General features: G+C 41.5%; 1 protein-coding gene across 1 annotated transcript in view; it reads left to right on the top strand.

The window, feature by feature from the left end:
- The first annotated feature begins 952 nt into the window (after positions 1-952).
- LOC133615922 (excitatory amino acid transporter 2-like) overlaps positions 953-22,748 on the top strand; it is a 73,345-nt gene continuing 51,549 nt past the window's right edge. The window contains exon 1 of the mRNA XM_061974806.2: positions 953-1,027. The gene's annotated coding sequence lies outside the window, so the exon portion shown is untranslated. The remainder of the gene's footprint in view (positions 1,028-22,748) is intronic.

The following is a 22,748-nucleotide window of genomic DNA, read 5'->3' as shown; positions in this document are numbered from 1 at the left end:
TAACAATATTAACTATATGTGTTAAACATGCTTGTATTATCTTTAAACACCTTTAAGTTGTTAACCATATTAACTATATGTATTAAACATTCTTGTATTATCATTAAACACCTTTAATTTTTTAACAATATTAACTATGTGTTAAACATGCTTGTATTATCATTAACCACCTTTAACTTGTTAACAATATGAACTATATGTGTTAAACATGCTTGCATTATCTTTAAACACATTTAACTTGTTAACAATATTAACTATATGTATTAAACATACTTGTATTATCATTAAACACCTTTAATTTTTTAACAATATTAACTATATGTGTTAAATATGCTTGCATTAACTTTAAACACCTTTAACTTGTTAACAATATTAACTATATGTATTAAACATACTTGTGTTATCGTTAAACACCTTTAATTTTTTAACAATATTAACTATATGTGTTAAACATGCTTGCATTATCATTAAACACCTTTAACTTGTTAACAAAAACATCCATTTCATAAATAAGTAAATATAAATTATATATATGAATGAGGTAGATCCCCACGACTTGATCAATTGAAAAGTAGCTCGCCTGCAGAAAAAGTGTGAGCACCTCTGATATACAGTATCCATCTTTAAGTCCAATTAATCTTGAAGGACATCAGTTGTAATTTTCTTTTACGACACTTGAGGGCGCTCGCACTTAGCCGGAGCGCCCCCTCCAGCCTGCTCAGTGGGAGGTGAAACCACATAATTGATGATATCTGCAATATCCTGAATATGCTTAAATATTGAGGGCACACTCTTTTTTCCCCCCCCGTTGATTACATATTTCCCGTTGAAGTTATGCTGTTAAGTTAAAAATCAAACATGAGATGTTGCATTCATGGCAGAAGTCCTCTGAAAGAGCAAAGTGTGTTTACTTTTTTCCATTTGCTGACTGTATTTTTCCGCACCCCGGCAGCTAATTTCCCATGGCATCAGGAGAGATTTCCACTTGGAGGCACATCTGTCATTTGCTGGCAAGTTGACATGCAAGGTAACAATAAGCCTACAATTTCTGTCCCAACAATAACAATCATCCCCCTTTTTTCACCTTGTGTTAACCTGTGTGAAGTGGCCCCGCCCCCTATCTATAATAAAATAACCCTGCCATTAGTTTGTTCTGTAAAACATTAAGTTTTGGGTTTTTAAGTTTATCGAGAATACATTTCTGACTAGTGACTGGTGTCATCCAACGATATGTTTTCGTTTATTATAGTTAAAAAAATATATATATAATAACAATAACACAGTAATAACATACAACTCATGATAAGGAATAACATGAAAACTATGTTAGTAACACAAAATAAATGCAGCACGAACAATTGGGATAAAGTTTGGGGCGATTTTGACAAGGTTGGTGGGGTTAGGTTTGAATAATAAGTTATTAACTATAACATGTTAATAACATATAACAGGGTAACAACATAAAACTATAATAATAAGACAAAAAAAGGAATGGGACTGCTTATGAATAATTACACGTCCGTCCATCCATCCATACGTTTTTCTACCGCTTGTCCCTTACGGGGTCACGGAGGGTGCTGCAGCCTATCCCGGCTGCACACGGGCGGTAGGCGGGGGTACACCCTGGACAAGTCGCCACCTCATCGCAGAATAATTACACGTATAAAACTGTAATAAAATCCAAATTGTAAAACGTTAATAACAACAAAACTATAAAAGTAAGACCAAAAAAATGCAGCACAAACAAGCGGGACAAGTTTGGGGAGATTTTGACAAGTTTGCGCCTATAACAATCCGGATGGTTCTTTTCCTCTTTGGTCCGGAGGACACGACGTCCAAAGTTTCCTAAAACAATTTGAAATGTGGACTCGTCAGACCACAGAACACTTTTCCACTTTGTATCAGTCCATCTTAGATGAGCTCAGGCCCAGCGAAGCCGACGGCGTTTCTGGGTGTTGTTGATAAACGGTTTTCGCCTTGCATAGGAGAGTTTCAACTTGCACTTACAGATGTAGCGACCAACTGTAGTTACTGACAGTGGGTTTCTGAAATGTTCCTGAGCCCATGTGGTGATATCCTTTACACACTGATGTCACTTGTTGATGCAGTACAGCCTGAGGGATTAAAGGTCCCAGCTTCGCTGCTTATGTGCAGTGATTTCTCCAGATTCTCTGAACCCATTGATAATATTACGGACCGTAGATGGTGAAAGGTTTGAGAAAGGTTTTTCTTAAACTGTTCATGCATTTGTTGACAAAGTGGTGACCCTCGCCCCATCCTTGTTTGTGAATGACTGAGATTTCATGGAATCTACTTTTATACCCAATTATGGCACCCACCTATTCCCAATTTGCCTTTTCACCTGTGGGATGTTCCAAATAAGTGTTTGATGAGCATTCTTCAACTTTATCAGTATTTATTGCCACTTTTTCCAACTTCTTTGTCACGTGTTGCTGGCATCAAATTCTAAAGCAATATATATATATATATATATATATATATATATATATATATATATATATATATATATATATATATATATATATATATATACCTACTGCTCCAGAACCCCCCCACGACCCCAAAAAGGGACAAGCGGTAGAAAATGGATGGATGGATGGATTTTTTTTTTTTTTTCCAAAATCTGTCCTGTCCAGCCACTACAATATTTGGGTAAAATTGTATTAAACAAAACCAGTTTTCTTTTAAGTTATATAGAAATTTACCTGAGCTGTTATCTATTTTTTGGCGCAATGTACCGTATTTTTCGGACTATAAGGCACACCTAAAATCCTTTCATTTTCCAAAAATCGACAGTGCGCCTTATAACCCGGTGCGCTTAATCCACGGAATAATTCTGGTTGTGCTTACCAATGACCACAAAGCAATTTTATTTGGTACACAGTGTAATGTTAAGTGTGAACAGTAGATGGCAGTCACACATAAGAGATACGTGTAGACTGCAATATGATGTCAGTAAAAAACACCAACACTTTAAATGTCCCATTGAGAATATAGAACATTACACACGGCGCTCAAAAATCTGTCAAAATGTTTTTAGTACGACTTTGGTAAGCTATGAAGCCGCACAGCTTGATGGATTGTCGGTGAGTATTATTATGGTGCGTGTATAGGGCACCTATTAGCAGACATATTACCTGACGTTTTGTTTCGCAATATTATGCAAAAACTACTTTTCTTACCTTTTGGTACCTGCTGAAATGTATTTGGGATCTGCATAACTCCTGAAAATGTGTGCTCCTCCGCCATTATAGTCAATGCCGACATCGTAGTCATAAGATTCTTCTTTTTCTCTACCTTCCTATTTGGCATTCATCTTCCACTGTTGCCATTTCTAATATAAAGTAGTGTAAAGTTCTTACTAATATCTGTCAGTAGACTAGCTATCAAAGCGCTAAAAACTGTGGTGGGTTTACATAATTCACCCACGGAACTTTAGTTATTAGAGGGTTCCGGTCGGACGGTTTTTCACGGGACACATTTATTGAGCCACGGATGAGGAGATGCTGCTCCTTTATTGATTTAAGTAAAGTCTGAATGTCATTAAAACAGTTAGAACCACCATCACATGTTATGTAGACCACAAGAGAGTGTTTTTAAATTTAGAAAAAAATCATAATATGACCCTGTGGAGAGAGAGTGTGATCAGTGCGCCTGCAGGAGCAAAGGTCACCGCCTCTGTCCACGGTGCTGAAGACAGAGCACCATCAGGACGAGGGCGTGGCATGTGCTGACGGCGAGACACAGCTGGCAGGTGATTAGATTTCACAGGTGGTACGTGTTAATCTAATCATCTGTCGTTTTTAAGAGTAAGCGGCCGGGAGCAGAGGAGAGGGAGGTACGGACGTGGCTGAAAAGTCACTTCTGGGAGAAAGAAACAGTTGATAAAACATATGAGAATCAAAACTTTGTTAAAACCTGCAAGCCTGGATCCTGTGAAGTGTCTGTCTGTGGGACCGCGAGGAAGCGACTTCCACAGACCCCTTTAATGTGCCTTTTGTATGAAAAAAGACCTGAATAGACCCATCGGCAGTACGCCTTTTAATCCGGTGCGCCCTATGGTCCGAAACATACAGTATTTAATCATAAAACTGAATCTAGAGTCGTTTTGAGTCGAGAACTGATTCTGAATCAAATTGTGAGACCCAAGAATCGAAATCGAATCAAATCGTGCGGTTCCAAAAGATTCCCAGCCCAACTAAACAGTGTCTCTGTTTGATTCCTTGCTTCTTGTCTTGTTTAATAGATGTCATCAGTGTTTGAACCTGACAAGTGTAGTCTTTTGTTGCGCCCTAAAAAGTGTTGACACTGCAAGTACTGTACTTGTTACGCACCAGCAGTTTTGACGTGCATCTTAGTCATAGTTTTCGTTAACGCATTTGGAGGAGTTAAAAATCCAAAATGGTGTTCAAGTGGATGACAGGTTAGCATGTGTGTACCAAAAAGTTGAAGATTTAAACAAATGTTAATTCACATTGTATTTTTTTTTCTCATCCTTGTCTCTATGTTCTAAGCAAATAGAGGATTGTCATTAATTAACTTATTTTGGAATATATCTGCATGAATACCAACATTGCTTTAATGAGGATGGTTATTGGAGCTTTTCAAAGAGTTGGCTTTGACCGGCCTTTTTTTTTTTTGCATTCCAAATAAATCTGCTCAAATGTCATCTTAATAATTATGCCAGGATGTCCGCTGCAACTGCGTGCTTGATAGGAAAATGAGTAAGCCCGTGAAAGCGTCATTCAGTGGGCTCAGGGCCATGAAAGGAGAACATAAAGAGAGCAAATGTGCCATCGGCAGAACTGATTTGTGGAAAGGACAGTCCTCCATCTACAAACCCCGTTTCCATATGAGTTGGGAAATTGTGTTAGATGTAAATATAAACGGAATACAATGATTTGCAAATCCTTTTCAACCCATATTCAATTGAATGCACTACAAAGACAAGATATTTGATGTTCAAACTCATAAACTTTATTTTTTTTTTTGCAAATAATAATTAACTTAGAATTTCATGGCTGCAACATGTGCCAAAGTAGTTGGGAAAGGGCATGTTCACTACTGTGCTACATGGCCTTTCCTTTTAACAACACTTAGTAAATGTTTGGGAACTGAGGAGACACATTTTTTAAACTTCTCGGGTGGAATTATTTCCCATTCTTGCTTGATGTACAGCTTAAGTTGTTCAACAGTCCGGGGATCTCCGTTGTGGTATTTTAGGCTTCATAATGCGCCACACATTTTCAGTGGGAGACAGGTCTGGACTACAGGCAGGCCAGTCTAGTACCCGTACTCTTGATGTAACACGTGGCTTGGCATTGCTGAAATAAGCATGGTAACGTTGCTTGGATGGCAACATATGTTGCTCCAAAACCTGTATGTACCTTTCAGCATTAATGGTGCCTTCACAGATGTGTAAGTTACCCATGCCTTGGGCACTAACACACCCCCATACCATCACAGATGCCGGCTTTTACACTTTGCGCCTATAACAATCCGGATGGTTCTTTTCCTCTTTGGTCCGGCGGACACGACGTCCACAGTTTCCAAAAACAATTTGAAATGTGGACTCGTCAGACCACAGAACACTTTTCCACTTTGTATCAGTCCATCTTAGATGAACTCAGGCCCAGCGAAGCCGACGGCGTTTCTGGGTGTTGTTGATAAACGGTTTTCGCCTTGCATAGGAGAGTTTTAACTTGCACTTACTGATGTAGCGATCAACTGTAGTTACTGACAGTGGGTTTTTGAAGTGTTCCTGAGCCCATGTGGTGATATCCTTTACACACTGATGTCGCTTGTTGATGCAGTACAGCCTGAGAGATCAAAGGTCACGGGCTTAGCTGCTTACGTGCAGTGATATATATATATATATATATATATATATATATATATATATATATATATATATATATATATGTATATATGTATATATATATATATATATATATATGTATATATGTATATATATATATATATATATATATATATATATATATATATATATATATGTAACAGTCACTGATCTGCGTTGTGTATCTTGTGTGCCGCTCTAGCATTAATATGAGTGTGTATTATTTTCTTCTTTATTCTTTAGTGGAGAGAGATCCTTTTTGCCGTGGACTGTGTGTGACGCCCCGTCGTTTTTGTTTCTATTCAAAAAAGGTATGTCTGTTATGAGGTTTTTTTGGCATAGTTTATTGTATAAAAAATATAAAAAGAGTCGATGTGGGTGGGAAAGATGAGGTGTATTCCTGCACATTTTAAGGATCATTTTTCTTAATATATATTGTTATTTGCTGAAGTATATATTTTATATACTGTGTTTTATTTAATTAATTTATTTGAGATTATTTTATGCTTTATTTACCTTTTCATGATTATTATTATTATTTTATTTATTATTATTATTATTATTTCCACATTAAGCATACATAATTGAATTGAGTGAGCACTGACGCTCGGAGCTGTGGAGAGAGATCCTTTTTCCCGTGGACTGTGTGTGACACCCCGTTGTTTTTGTTTCTATTCAGAAAAGGTGAATAAATCCTCTCTGTGTGCACCTCACTACAAGATACACAACGCAGATCAGTGACTGTTACATATATATATATATATATATATATATATATATATATATATATATATATATATATATATATATATATATATGTCTTAATAAGGTTATCCAAAAAAATAGTGCTCGATACCGTAGTAGAGCGCAATATATGTATGTGTGGGAAAAAAATCACAAGACTATTTCATCTCTACAGGCCTGTTTCATGAGGGGGGGTACCCTCAATCGTCAGGAGATTTTAATGGGAGCATTCGCATACCATGGTTTATATAGGGCACAGAGTGGGTGGGTACAGGCTGGCCTAGGGGCGTGGTGATTGGCTCATGTGTTACCTAGGAGGTGTTTCCGTCTATGGCGGCATGTTGTTACAATTTCGCTGCGCTTGTTGAGGGATGACAGGTCTGGACGGTAAATAATAAACAGTTTCTCTTTCAAGCATAGGTTGCATCTTTTACTACCACTATTGTAAGGTGTGCTGGATGCAAGAATTTGCCATGTTATTGAATATTCAACATTATTGTCTTTGAGGTCCCAAATGTGTTTGCTGAGTTCTGTGGTATTTCGCAGGTTTTTGTTCCTGAAAGAAGCCTTGTGATTGTTCCATCTGGTTTTGAATTCTCCTTCGGTTAATCCTACATATGTGTCGGATGTGTTAATGTCCTTGCGTATTACCTTAGATTGGTAGACAACTGATGTTTGTAAGCATCCCCCGTTGAGAGGGCAATCAGGTTTCTTTCGACAATTACATCCTTTGTTGGTTTTGGAGTCGCTCTGTCTGAGGGCCGACGGCTCATTTGCAATTGTTTTGTTGTGGTTTGAGATGATTTGTCGTATATTGTTCATGCAGCTGTAGCTCAATTTAATGTTGTTCTTGTTGAATGCTTTTCTTAGGATGTTGTCTTTGGGAAAGTGTTTGTCAATCAGATTGAGGAATTTGTGTCCAATGTTCGTTGAGACGTTTTTGCTGTATGGGGGGTTGTACCAGATGATGTCGTTCCGTTTATAATGTTGAATATTCAATAACATGGCAAATTCTTGCATCCAGCACACCTTACAATAGTGGTAATAAAAGATGCAACCTATGCTTGAAAGAGAAACTGTTTATTATTTACCGTCCAGACCTGTCATCCCTCAACAAGCGCAGCGAAATTGTAACAACATGCCGCCATAGACGGAAACACCTCCTAGGTAACACATGAGCCAATCACCACGCCCCTAGGCCAGCCTGTACCCACCCACTCTGTGCCCTATATAAACCATGGTATGCGAATGCTCCCATTAAAATCTCCTGACGATTGAGGGTACCCCCCCTCATGAAACAGGCCTGTAGAGATGAAATAGTCTTGTGATTTTTTTCCCACACATACATATATATATATATATATATATATATATATATATATATATATATATATATACTGTATGTATGCATCCATGCTTTGGAGCCCCTGTCTCGAAAGAAAATAGTGTTTGCCTCGGTGCCCTTCTAACTTGCCTTGGTGCCCTAAAATATGAGCCCGTCTTTAAGGCAACACTTGCCTTGACCTTAAACAGTTAAAATTTGAGGCCTGTATATAAATATATATATATATATATATATATATATATATATATATATATATATATATATATATATATATATATATATATATATATATATATATATATATATATATATATATGTGTGTGTATAACAATGCAATTAGTATGTGTAATTATCCATATTTACAAGCGCTTTCAAGTGCAAAATGCTCCCAGAAGTCATGTTTGTCCACGGCGTGGACAAAACCATGGTTTGTTAGTAAACACGGTCAATATACGTGTGCATCATAGCGTGCTTCCATGTGAGTCATGCCTTCGTGAGCTTCCCTGCAGACTGTCCAACATGTGCAGTCATTGAGAGACACACTGAGAGGATTTGCTAAACATAGATCTTACTCCTGAGATGCGCACACCTGCCGCACTCCTTTGCAGCTATGAGCAAGACACTAAGCCCTGGCAATTAAACAATGGAATGCTCCCTAACCACTCTTACCTTGCATTGGAAATCAAACAAATGACGTACAGTTGGTGTGGATTCAGCCGGTACAGATTCCAGTGGATGGGGAGGCAATGCACAATTTGCAGACATAGCAATGATTTTATTTGATATCATTACACAAATGCATTTGATAAATCCCTTGTTGTTTTGTTTTAGCGATTACATGTGAGGTGATTACAGAGTTCGGTATTTGTCTGGATTATGTCATGAAGCTAAACTTGGTGTAAAAGTCTCTTAATCTATTGTGAGAGAACACCCCATCCACACTTAAGGCGAGGAGCCGTCCTCACGTTTGAACTCCCCGCCGCACGTCTAAGCGCCAGGGTACACTCGGTGCGTGTGCAGTGCAAACAGGGGGGAGGTGCTAGGATTTGTGCAGCGCATGGCTGCATCTGCGGAGGAACCAGCTGCATCACCAGAGTTCTTCCTTGGTTCTTAGCCTCAGTAAAACACAACTTTGCAACATTGCAAGTAAGGTCGCGTTCATTTAAAGTCGACCGAGTTTTTTTGGAGAAGAGAAAACACCCAACAGGTGAGCACGTTTTATTGGTAGTTAGAGATGATATTTCTAGATGCATGAAAGCAACTCCCAACCCCCTTCCTGATAGAATTAAACTAACACTGTGTGCATTATGCATGAATTAATTAAATGCAGTATAATGTAGTGTCATGTGTTTATCCTGTACAGGAATTGCCAATTTAATTAATATTAATAGCTGAATTACCGTATTTTTCGGAGTATAAGTCGCACCAGAGTATAAGTCGCACCTGCCGAAAATGCATAATAAAGAAGGAAAAAACATATATAAGTCGCACTATGAAAAAAACTGCGACTTAGAGTCTGAAAAATACGGTAATTACTTAGGAAAGTAATGAATGCATTACTTTAAACAAACAACAAAAAAAGTTAATATATCTGGCGTATGCAGTTGACAGACGTTTAATGAGAGTAGAGTGCGTGAGTGTGGGGCTTTAAAAGGCGATGCCTTTTTTATTTTTTTTACAATATTTATGTATTCATTTGATAGATAAATCATAATACAGGTACCGAGAAAACAGACACTTCTTTTTGTTCCCCCCCAAAAAAATAAAAAAATTAAATGAATAAAAAATTTAATAAAACATACACAAATACAAAAAAATTACAAAATACAGAAAAATAATAAAAGTAAAATAGCAACCCTCCCATCCCAACCCCCGTCCTACATTTCAGTCACAGTGGGCACTCAGCATCAAGGGTTGGAATTGGGGGTTAAATCACCAAAAATGATTCCCGGGCGCCGCCACCGCTGCTGCCCACTGCTCCCCTCACCTCCCAGGGGCTGAACAAGGGGATGGGTCAAATGCAGAGGACACATTTCACCTCACCTAGTGTGGGTGTGACAATCATTGGTACTTTAACTTTAACTTTAACTTCGGCAATGTGCTGCCTTCCTCTTCACCACTAGCAGATAGAGAATCACAATAACTGACTATAAGGGAAAAAAAGGTAACAAAAAAAAAAAAAAATCAGAAACATGCAGAAAAGTGTCATTCAATAAAAACAACAACAGCAAAGAAAAAATAGTTGAGGTACCGGTAAGTGAAAATGTTCATTGTCAACAGTGAGTGTCACATTTATCCGATAGTGTCTTTAATTTAGCTATGTAACTAATTATGCAGCCCCAGGTGAAGTCAAATTGTTTTGGTGTACCCCTCAGATTATATTTAATTTTCTTTAAATCTAAGAAAAACATGAGGTCCTTAAGCCATAGGGTGCCCATACCTAGTCATTATGTCATATAATGATAATGATAAATGGGTTGTACTTGTATAGCGCTTTTCTACCTTCAAGGTACTCAAAGCGCTTTGACACTACTTCCACATTTACCCATTCACACACACATTCACACACTGATGGAGGGAGCTGCCATGCAAGGCGCTAACCAGCACCCATCAGGAGCAAGGGTGAAGTGTCTTGCTCAGGACACAACGGACATGACGAGGTTGGTACTAGGTGGGGATTGATCCAGGGACCCTCGGGTCGTGCACGGCCATTCTTCCACTGCGCCACGCCGTCAGCATACCGTACTGATAAAATGTCTACCATTGAGATAATTCAATTCTTATTCATTTAAAAAAGGTAATATCCTCACCCATAATAAAAGGCAGTAATGCAAATAAACTTCCAATGGAGTTCATTAACATTAGTGTCTTTAAGAAACATATTTAGTCCGTTCAACTAGCAAATTTAAATGCCTTGAAATTGCAATTCAACTCAACTTTAGGGATGTCTAAATAAATTAGTTGTGTTATCTCAACATGCATTAGTTATTAAGTTGATTGAACTTTCAATTACTTTGTGGATTAACTCAATATGGTGAGTTGGAATAAAGACAAATTGTACGTTAACGGCAGAAAAGGTACCAAACATTGCTTTCTGCATCATTATGAATTAGGTTTCCAAATAAAAACACCACATTTAGATTCAGGTAACTTTCAAGGGAGTTCTGTCACAAACATTCATACGCCAGTGTGGGTGGCATTAGGAGGAACGTTGGGAAAAGTGTCTTTGCCCAAGGACACAACAGCACTAACTAACGTACAACCCCAGGCAAAAATGATGGAATTAGCAGACTTGGAGGATGTTTATTCAGTTGTTTAATTTTGTAGAAAAGAAGCAGATAAAAAATCATAGTCATTTAAAATGGAAACTTTCTGGCTTTCAGAAACAATGAATGAATCAGGAGAATACATTGTGATGTTAACGGTTTCTTTTTTTAAAGGGGAACATTATCACCAGACCTATGTAAGCGTCAATATATACCTTGATGTTGCAGGAAAAAGTGTCATGATCGTTACCCGGATCATGGCATGATTTATGTTGGATATGTTTCTGGTTTTAGTCTGTTTCCTGGTTGCACCCTCTTTCCCTGTTTATTCTTGGTTTCCATGGGCACTGATTCTCCTCACCTGTCTTAGTTTTGCAATTAGTGTTTCCACCAGGTGTTTTGGCTAATCACTCCCCTTTATAGTTTCCTGTCACCCAGCAGTAAGTGCTGGGTCAATGTTTGCAATAGGCAACATTTACGTCCTTCTGTTTTTGCTCCACGCTCTTTATATTATTCTGCCGACCAGAATCCCGTTTTTTTTCACCCTTGGTGACATTTTGGTTTTTATTTAGCTCCACGCTTGCTAGCGTCCTCAGTTTTGTATTTTTGTCCTGCCTTTTATTTATTAAATATACTTAAATCTTACCTGCACTCCGCTCCTGCTTGTCTCCTGCCTTGGAAGGAACACGACAACCACAACCATGCGTCGAAGACGTAACAGATTGACCCAGCCAGACGAAGTGTTCCTGTCCAACACGGACAAACAAGAGATCCTCCTGGAGCTCCAAGCGGACACCCAGCCGTGGCAACACGAGGACGAAGCCGAGCTGTCCGAAGAAGACCTTCCGGCCGACGCCATGGTAGCATGGGAGCAGCTAATGGCTAAGTTCACGGAAGCAGAGACCCGTTTCCTCCCCCACTCTCAAGCCACCTGGACGTCGTCCACCCCACCCGGTACGCGAAGGCTCGGGCAGCGGGGCAGCTCAGAGCAGGCGCAGAAGGGGTACCAGACGGACACTTTGCCCTCAACAATGTCTGCCAGGCTCTTCCCGTGCGGCTTCTCCTCCCCTCAGTCACCACCTGCTGGCAACTGTCCAGAAAGGCGCCAGCGGCGCACACGCACAAGGCCAGATTCCAGGCTTCCTAGAGCCCACCCGCCCGTGCCCTCTGCTCCCGCCGAACAAGCGCTCCCCCCACCAGCTCCATCTAGCATCTGGAATCTGCTTCCTGAGGGGGGGGCCAGTGCTGGTAGCGTGTCAGCGGGACAAGCAGACCTCATTCCACTGAGGATGCTGCCTGCCTCTCCTCCAGCGGGGGCGCTGTCTGCTTCGGTCCTACTTCCTGCCCCAGTGCCACAAAGCAAGTTGGACCCGCCAGAGAAGTACAGTCCGGCTTGGGTGGATGAGTGGTACCGCAAGGTACTTATTGAACTGCAACTGGAGGAACAATCCCAACCAGCAGAGAACACTCCGCCCACTCCTCTGGCTCCTCCCACGCCGACAGCCCGGACGCCTGCCACTCTGACGCCACCATCAACCCTGGTGGTCCTGCAAACGTCATCCTCTCCACCTCCTGCTCCAGCACTGCAAAGCACACAAGACCCCGCAGAGACCAACCCAGTAAAAAGGGCATTGCACCAACAGGCCAAACAACTTGAACAACAAGAGGAACAGTTTGGCGTTCTTGGGGCTTGCGTCAACGCCATGGCGGAACACCAAGACGACCGCCTTGGTGCTTTGGAGAGACAGATGGGAAGTATACTCTCCGCACTGCAGGTGATGATTCCCCCTACGGCCAACCCAGCAGTCCAGCTGAGACATCCACCACCCACAGAGACTCCGTTGCCTGATTCGTCCTTGGCTCCGCCCACGCCGACAGACGAGCCGCCTGCTCCGCCTCTGGCTCCGGCCACGCCGACAGACGAGCCGCCTGCTCCGCCTCTGGCTCCGCCCACGCCGACAGACGAGCCGCCTGCTCCGCCTCTGGCTCCGCCCACGCCGACGGCGCCTCCTGCTTCCATGGTGACGGCGCATCCTGCTTCCACGGCGACGACGCCTCCTGCTTCCACGGCGACGACGCTTCCTGTTTCCACGGCGACGACGCTTCCTGTTTCCACGGCGACGACGCTTCCTGTTTCCACGGCGACGACGCTTCCTGTTTCCACGGCGACGACGCTTCCTGTTACCACGGCGACGACGCTTCCTGTTACCACGGCGACGACGCTTCCTGTTACCACGGCGACGACGCCTCCTGCGCCTGCCTCGCCTACGACGTACCCACCTCGTGTCCGGCGGGCCGCAGCACGGCCCCGCCCACCTCCTCGTGTCCGGCGGGCCGCACCTCGGCGCCGCCCACCTCCTCTTGTCCAGCGGGCCGCACCACGGCGCCGCCCACCTTGTCGTTTCTGGACTTTTCATGGACGCTTTTGGCGCCAACAGCAGCGACGCCCCAGACTTTGGTACAGAACTCAAAGACTGCTGAGGTTCTGGCGCCAGTCTCGTCCGCCTCCTCAACGGCCACAGACACGGCCGTTCCGAGGTCGCCCGCCTCGACGATTGCGGCGACAATCCACCCGCCGCCGCCACCTGACTTGTCCCCGGTGACTTCGGGGACACATGGCCTGGCGGCCCACCACCAAGTCCTCCCTCCACCCTCCCGTGACTTTTGACTTTCTGGGTTTTTTTTGTTGGGGAGGGGTTTCTAGTTTGGGACGTCTGGGATCCGTCCCTTAAGGGGGGGGTTATGTCATGATCGTTACCCGGATCATGGCATGATTTATGTTGGTTATGTTTCTGGTTTTAGTCTGTTTCCTGGTTGCACCCTCTTTCCCTGTTTATTCTTGGTTTCCATGGGCACTGATTCTCCTCACCTGTCTTAGTTTTGCAATTAGTGTTTCCACCAGGTGTTTTGGCTAATCACTCCCCTTTATAGTTTCCTGTCACCCAGCAGTAAGTGCTGGGTCAATGTTTGCAATAGGCAACATTTACGTCCTTCTGTTTTTGTTCCACGCTCTTTATATTATTCTGCCGACCAGAATCCCGGTTTTTTCACCCTTGGTGACATTTTGGTTTTTATTTAGCTCCACGCTTGCTAGCGTCCTCAGTTTTGTATTTTTGTCCTGCCTTTTATTTATTAAATATACTTAAATCTCACCTGCACTCCGCTCCTGCTTGTCTCCTGCCTTGGAAGGAACACGACAACCACAATCATGCGTCGAAGACGTAACAAAAAGACCATATATTTTTTTAACCGATTTCCGAACTCTAAATGGGTGAATTTTGGCGAGTTAAACGCCTTTCTATTATTCGCTCTCGGACGTCACATCGGGAAGCAATCCGCCATTTTCTCAAACACCGAGTCAAATCAGCTGTGTTATTTTCCGTTTTTTCGACTGTTTTCCGTACCTTGGAGACATCATGCCTCGTCGGTGTGTTGTCGGAGGGTGTAACAACACGAACAGGGACGGATTCAAGTTGCACTAGTGGCCCAAAGATGCGAAAGTGGCAAGAAATTGGACGTTTGTTCCGCACACTTTACCGACGAAAGCTATGCTACGACAGAGATGGCAAGAATGTGTGGATATCCTGCGACACTCAAAGCAGATGCATTTCCAACGATAAAGTCAAAGAAATCTGCCGCCAGACCCCCATTGAATCTGCCGGAGTGTGTGAGCAATTCAGGGACAAAGGACCTCGGTAGCACGGCAAGCAATGGCGGCAGTTTGTTCCCGCAGACGAGCGAGCTAAACCCCCTGGATGTCTTGGCTCACACCGTCCCTTATGCCACCGAAGATGATCAAGAGAAGAATATCGACCCTAGCTTCCCTGGCCTGCTGACATCAACTCCAAAACTGGACAGATCAGCTTTCAGGAAAAGAGCGCGGATGAGGGTATGTCTACAGAATATATTAATTGATGAAAATTGGGCTGTCTGCACTCTCAAAGTGCATGTTGTTGCCAAATGTATTTCATATGCTGTAAACCTAGTTCATAGTTGTTAGTCTCCTTTAATGCCAAACAAACACATACCAATCGTTGGTTAGAAGGCGATCGCCGAATTCGTCCTCGCTTTCTCCCGTGTTGCTGGCTGTCGTGTCGTTTTCGTCGGTTTCGCTTGCATACGATTCAAACCGATATGGCTCAATAGCTTCAGTTTCTTCTTCAATTTCGTTTTCGCTACCTGCCTCCACACTACAACCATCCGTTTCAATACATGCGTAATCTGTTGAATCGCTTAAGCCGCTGAAATCCGAGTCTGAATCCGAGCTAATGTCGCTATAGCTTGCTGTTCTATCCGCCATGTTTGTTTGAGTTGGCATCACTATGTGACGTCACAGGAAAATGGACGGGTGTATACAACGATGGTTAAAATCAGGCACTTTGAAGCTTTTTTTAGGGATATTGCGTGATGGGTAAAATTTTGAAAAAAAACTTCGAAAAATAAAATAAGCCACTGGGAACTGTTTTTTAATGGTTTTACCCCTTCTGAAATTGTGATAATGTTCCCCTATAATGAAGCAGAGTGAAAAAATAATATAATCACTAAATTCTGAGAAAATAATTATGGATTCGCCCTGTGAATTTAAATTTCCAAAGCTAACACCTGCATCAGATTTAATCTGTTCAGTAGTCCGCAAACGGGAGTGTTCGCACCTTGGAGAGCTGTTGCACCAGGTGTATTGACATGAATCATGTCCGTTGAAACAAAGGAGAGGATAATCAAACTTCTTCAAAAAGATGCATCATCAAGCAATGGAGCAACATATGTTGATTGTTTACAGTCATCTGTGTCTAAAATCTGGACCAAGTACAAACAACATGGGAAGGTTTTGAAAGGCAAGCATACGGCTTGACCAAGGCAAACATCAAAGCGTCAAGACCGAATACACTAATGAAGAACACACTAATGAAGAACAAACTAACGGAAACCGGAGTCACCGTCTGTGACTGAACTGTAAGAAAGTGGCGAAAGGAAATGGGATTTGAATACAGAAACGCTAAAAGAAAGCCGCCATTAACAACTAAACACCAAAAAACATGGTTACAATCAAAGGAAAATCAATCATGGACAATGGATGACTGGATGAATGTCATATTCAGGGATGAATCACTAATCTGCATTGGGCAAGGTGATGATGCTGGATTTTGTTTGAAAATTTATGAAGACGACTGCCTGAAGAAAACGTACACATTTCCACAGTCATGGATGATATGGGGCTTAATGTCAGGTAATGGCACTTGGGAAGATAGCTGTTGTTACATCTTCAATAAATGCACAAGTCTACGTTGACATTTTGGACACTTTTCTCATTCAATCAATGGAAAAGATGTCTGGGGATGATGACATCATTTTTCAAGATGATAATTCATCTGGCCATAGAGAAAAAGCTGTGAAAACATTTCTTGAATAAAGACATGTGGTCAATGTCTTGGCTTGCAAATAGTCCGGATATCATTCCAGTCTGAAGAAAATGGTCTGTGATAAGACTATAATTTGCAAAACTGATCTGACAACATCAATCAGGTTAAGTTGGAGTAAGATTGATGAAGAGTACTGTTTGTCACTCGTTAAGTCCATGCCCCAGAGGCCAGAGGTGGTGCAACAAAGTACCTAGGTCTCCTTAGACGCATCCTCGCTCATCCATGCGGACTGGACACTGGCCGAGAGTTGGTGGGCGGCCGAGGGGTGGAGTCGGCTCTCTTGGTTGCTTTGTTGGGTCTGCTCCTGCCTCTGGCAGACGATGGCGTGGAACACCGCAAAGGCCACCACAGTGTATATGTTTTTTTTTTGTTGTCCTTGTTTTACTTTTGTAGCTGTATGTAGAAATGGCTGGTTGCATCAGCTCTGCTCTTTTAATGTCTTTAAAGGCCTACTGAAACCCACTACTACCGACCACGCAGTCTGATAGTTTATATATCAATGATGAAATCTTAACATTGCAACACATGCCATTACGGCCGGGTTAGCTTACTAAAGTGCAATTTTAAATTTTGCGCGACATATCCTGCTGAAAACGTCTCGGTATGATGACGCCTGCGCGTGACGTCACGGATTGTTGAGGACATTTTGGGACAGCATGGTGGCCAGCTATTAAGTCGTCTGTTTTCATCGCAAAATTCCACAGTATTCTGGACATCTGTGTTGGTGAATCTTTTGCAATTTGTTCAATGAACAATGGAGACAGCAAAGAAGAAAGCTTTAGGTGGGAAGCGGTGTATTGCGGCAGGTGTTGTGCCGGATAACGCACCCCCGCCGTAGAATGCACCCCTTGACCGTTGTGCCGGATAACACAGCCGGTGTTTCATTGTTTATATTCCCGGAAGATGACAGTCAAGAGAACTGGGACAACAGAGACTCTTACCAGGAGGACTTTGAGTTGGATACGCAGACGCGGTACCGTGAGTACGCATGCAGCTGCGGCTTCCAAACATTTGATCGCTTGCCCGTACGTGCGTGCCGCTATGTGCATGTCACGTACGTAACTTTGGGGACTTTGGGGAAATATATGTGCTGTATGAACTTTGGGGAGGTGAACGGTACTTTGGGCTGTGGGATTGAGTGTGTTGTGCAGGTGTTTGAGTTGTATTGGCGGGTTATATGGACGGGAGGGGGGAGGTGTTTGTTATGCGGGATTAATTTGTGGCATATTAAATATAAGCCTGGTTGTGTTGTGGCTAATAGAGTATATATATGTCTTGTGTTTATTTACTGTTTTTAGTCCCACCCGCCTCTCACAGCATCTTCCCTATCTGAATCGCTCCCACTGCCCTCTAGTCCTTCACTCTCACTTTCCTCATCCACAAATCTTTCATCCTCGCTCAAATTAATGGGGAAATCATCGCTTTCTTGGTCCGAATCGCTCTCGCTGCTGGTGGCCATGATTGTAAACAATGTGCAGATGTGAGGAGCTCCACAACCTGTGACGTCACGCTACTCATCTACTACTTCCGGTACAGGCAAGGCTTTTTTATCAGCGACCAAAAGTTGCGAACTTTATCGTCGATGTTCTCTACTAAATCCTTTCAGCAAAAATATGGCAATATCGCGAAATGATCAAGAATGATACATAGAATGGAGCTGCTATCCCCGTTTAAGTAGGAAAATCGCATTTCAGTAGGCCTTTAATATCCTTTGTGTTCTTTGATGTTTCCCTCTTAAACACATGTTTATGTGTGCCATGGCTATGAGGTTTTATTTTCCCCCTTGGCCTCAATCTGGACCCCCTCTCCAGGGGCACAGGCTTAAACCCAGCGTTTACCTGTTTCTCACCTTTTTTGTAAGGGGCGCCGGAAGTTGGCAGACCCGTCAGCGATCCTGTTCTGTCTCCCTGTAATGTTTGTCTGCTCTTGAATGGGATTATGCTGAAAATCTTAATTTCCCCTCTGGGATTATTAAAGTATTTCTTATTCTGATTCTGAGTTGTGTGTTGTAGGTTTTTTTTTTGTCTAGGTCTAAAAATGAAACTGTTACTGACTACCACAATTTATTGTATTTTCTTGATTTATGTTGCTGGTTTCTAGAGCCGAAAAGTTGCCATTTGAAATTACTATAGTTTGTCATGTCTGTTATCTGTTTTTGTTTTTTTCTACAAAATTAAACAACTGAATGGACATCCAAGTCTGGTGGCAATTCCATGATTTTTTTTTTTTTTTACCAGGAGTTTTATATTGCTGATGCACTGTTTAAGTGCATGGGCAGCTTCAGCTTGCAAAAGGTGAACAATACACACTACCTCACGTCAATCATTCTGAGTATGTCAATTGAGCGTTCCCTCCTTTTACAACCAAGTCCGCATTTTAAACAATCAGGCATGAGCATTGAGACCGATTATTGACATATAGAAACTGACAATCATTGTTGCATTGAAGTCTGCTAAGTAAGCCATTACACAGTCAATAACCTGAGTGGTCATGACACCTATAAGTGCAAACTATTGTGGTAAATGTACATGTAAGAGGGAGTAAAAGGCTGAAAAGGCAGAGAAAAATGTGTAAAGTGTAAATTTAATGACTCCGAGAATCTTGGCTGTGAGCTTTTCACTTGACTTGACAGAGCACGCAGTAGTACATCAGTGCAAATGAACTGACTGGTCAAATAAGCGTCCTCATGCGTGATCTTTTGTACAAACTGTAAGTTGCATCAGGAAACTGAACTGCAGCATGTGTGGCATTTGGTTGCCTAACAGGTCTCCTTATACACATTTGCTTAAAAAAAAAAAGGAATATACTGTGGTACCTCAGTTTTTCAAAAATACTGGCATGTATTCATTTTATACAAGGACTGGGCGATACTGGTAATTTTGGTATTGTTTTTATTGAGTAAATACAAGGCGAGTATTACTGGTACTGATACTGCTAAGGCTCTGGAAGCTGTGGGGCTGTCTTGGTTGACAAGACTCTGCAAGATCGCGTGGACATCGGGGGCGGTACCTCTGGATTGGCAGACCGGGGAGGTGGTTCCTCTCTTTAAGAAGGGGAACCGGAGGGTGTGTTCCAACTATCGTGGGATCACACTCCTCAGCCTTCCCGGTAAGGTCTATTCAGGTGTACTGGAGAGGAGGCTACGCCGGAGAGTCGAACCTCGGATCCAGGAACAGTGTGGTTTTCGTCCTGGTCGTGGAACGGTAGACCAGCTCTATACTCTCGGCAGCGTCCTTGAGGGTGCATGGGAGTTTGCCCAACCAGTCTACATGTGCTTTGTGGACTTGGAGAAGGCATTCGACCATGTCCCCAGGAAAGTCCTGTGGGGAGTGCTCAGAGAGTATGGGGTATCGGACTGTCTGATTGTGGCGGTCTGCTCCATGTATGATCAGTGTCAGAGCTTGGTCCACATTGCCGGCAGTAAGTCAGACACGTTTCCAGTGAGGGTTGGACTCACAAAGGCTGCCCTTTGTCACCGATTCTGTTCATAACGTTTATGGACAGAATTTCTAGGCGCAGTCAGGGCGTTGAGGGGATCCGGTTTGGTGGCTGCAGGATTAGGTCTCTGCTTTTTGCAGATGATGTGGTCCTGATGGCTTCAACTGGCCAGGGTCTTAAGCTCTCACTGGATCGGTTCGCAGCCGAGTGTGAAGCAACTGGGATGAGAATCAGCACGTCCGAGTCCATGGTTCTCGCCCGGGAAATGCTGGCGTGCCATCTCCAGGTTGACGAGGAGATCTTGCCCCAAGTGGAGGAGTTCAAGTACCTAGGAGTCTTGCTCACAAGTGGGGGAAGAGTAGATCGTGAGAATGACAAGCGGATCGGTGCGGCGTCTTCAGTAATGCGGACGCTCTATTGATCCGTTGTGGTGAAGAAGGAGCTGAGCCGGAATCCAAAGCTCTCAATTTACCGGTCAATCTACGTTCCCATCCTCACCTATGGTCATGAGCTTTGGGTTATGACTGAAAGGACAAGATCACGGGTACAAGCGGCCGAAAAGAGTTTCCTCCGCCTTAGAGATAGGGTGAGAAGCTCTGTCATCCGGGAGGAGCTCAGAGTAAAGCCGCTGCTCCTCCACATCGAGAGGAGCCAGATGAGGTGGTTCAGGCATCTGCTCAGGATGCCACCCGAACGCCTATTTAGGGAGGTGTTTGGGGCACGTCCGACAGGCAGGAGGCCAAGGGGAAGACCCAGGACACGTTGGGAAGACTTACATTTGAAAAGATCAGATTCCCATCGTGTTGTGGCCTGAATCTGATGCTTAAAATGTCCGATTTTAAGCACTTTGGAGCGTTAAGACTGGCAAATAAAATCCAATTTGTGTCAGTTAGGGCAAACAAATCATATTTGGTGTGCAGTGTAAACGAGGTCATAGATACTCCACATGGACATCAACCATATTATTCCTTCACCCTGCAGTGCCGATGTTTTTGTAAGCTGCAGCACTGGAATCATTGGATGTAAATATTGTATGACACATAGCTCTGAGATTCATAAAATGTAAAATTTTTCTAAATTTGCCTTATCATTGCTAGGAAAATGCATCTGGCTGAAAGGCTGTATGTACAATAAATGTGTGGGAGGGCTCGTGCGTTAGCAACATTGTTTATTTTATGATCTATGATGGCTGCTTGGTAAGTAGGTCAAGTGCCTGAGAGGCCATCTTTATGTTGAATAATTAGAAGTGGCTCTCTGTATAATAACACCACACCAATAATACATACTGTATGTTGTTATTAAAATATCAATTGCTGTGTTGAACAAAAACTAAGCATTACATTTTTCAGGCAGCCTTGTTTTTGTGTCTCATTAGAATATGCCAAAGTTTTGTCCTTAAACAGTCACAATGTTGTGTGAGCTTGCATTTAAATACACCTCCTTTGTCCATCACCCCTCGTCTTGATGGAGGGGTTTGTGCGCCCGAGTGTTTCTGGAGGTTATTATTGCGGCGTAAAACAACAATCTCTCCAACCATGCTGGCAGGCTGAGACACAGGGATCTTTTATCCATTACGCTGAATTACAATTACCACATTGAGTGCACCATTTCACATGCTGAGGAAATAGCCAGCCACTTATGTATTTGCTGAACTTCCATCTGTGCAAAGATACAGCCAATAGTGCAGATGGTTGTATCTTTCAGCACTTGTGCCGCTGCTCAAGTATATACAAGTATATATATATATATATATATATATATATATATATATATATATATATATATATATATATATATATATATATATATATTTTTATATATATATATATATATATATATATATATATATATCTATACATATATATATATAAATATATATATATATATATATATATATATATATATATATATATATATATATATATATATATATATATATATATATACATATATATATATATATATATATATATATGTATATATATATATATATATATATATATATATATATATATATATATATATATATATATGTTTATATATATATATATATGTATATAATGTATGTATGTGTATATATGTATATATATATATGTATATGCATATATATGACATATATACATACTGTATATGTATATATATATATATATATGTATATAATGTATGTATGAATGTATATATGTATGTGTATATATGTATATGTATATTTATATGCATATATATGACATATATACATACTGTATATGTATATATATATATATGCATATAAGTATATGTATGCATATATGTATATGTATAAATAAATATATGTATGTATATATATATATATATATATATATATATATATATATATATATATATACTGTATATACTGTATATATATACATACGTATATGTGTATATGCAGAAGTTGTGTCCTTGCAGAGATACACAAGTCTAACTTGAGCACAATAGCTAATAACTGTAGCAACGGACTTAAAGCATACTAAAGTTGTGTGATAATATATATATACATGATTATTCTAACATTTCTTTGCCTTGCAGAGCAGACAGCTTCTCCATGATGGTATCCAGAATTAGGCCAGAAATCCCAAAAGTCTGAGTCCCCACAGCTAGGCCTATTTTTTAATCATTTGTGGCAGCTTTAGGTTACCTTG

The sequence above is a fragment of the Nerophis lumbriciformis genome, linkage group LG15 (assembly GCF_033978685.3).
Source record: "Nerophis lumbriciformis linkage group LG15, RoL_Nlum_v2.1, whole genome shotgun sequence".
Classification (NCBI taxonomy): Eukaryota; Metazoa; Chordata; class Actinopteri; order Syngnathiformes; family Syngnathidae; genus Nerophis; species Nerophis lumbriciformis.
Note: the sequence above shows the minus strand (reverse complement) of the source record. Positions and strands in the feature narration are given on the sequence as shown.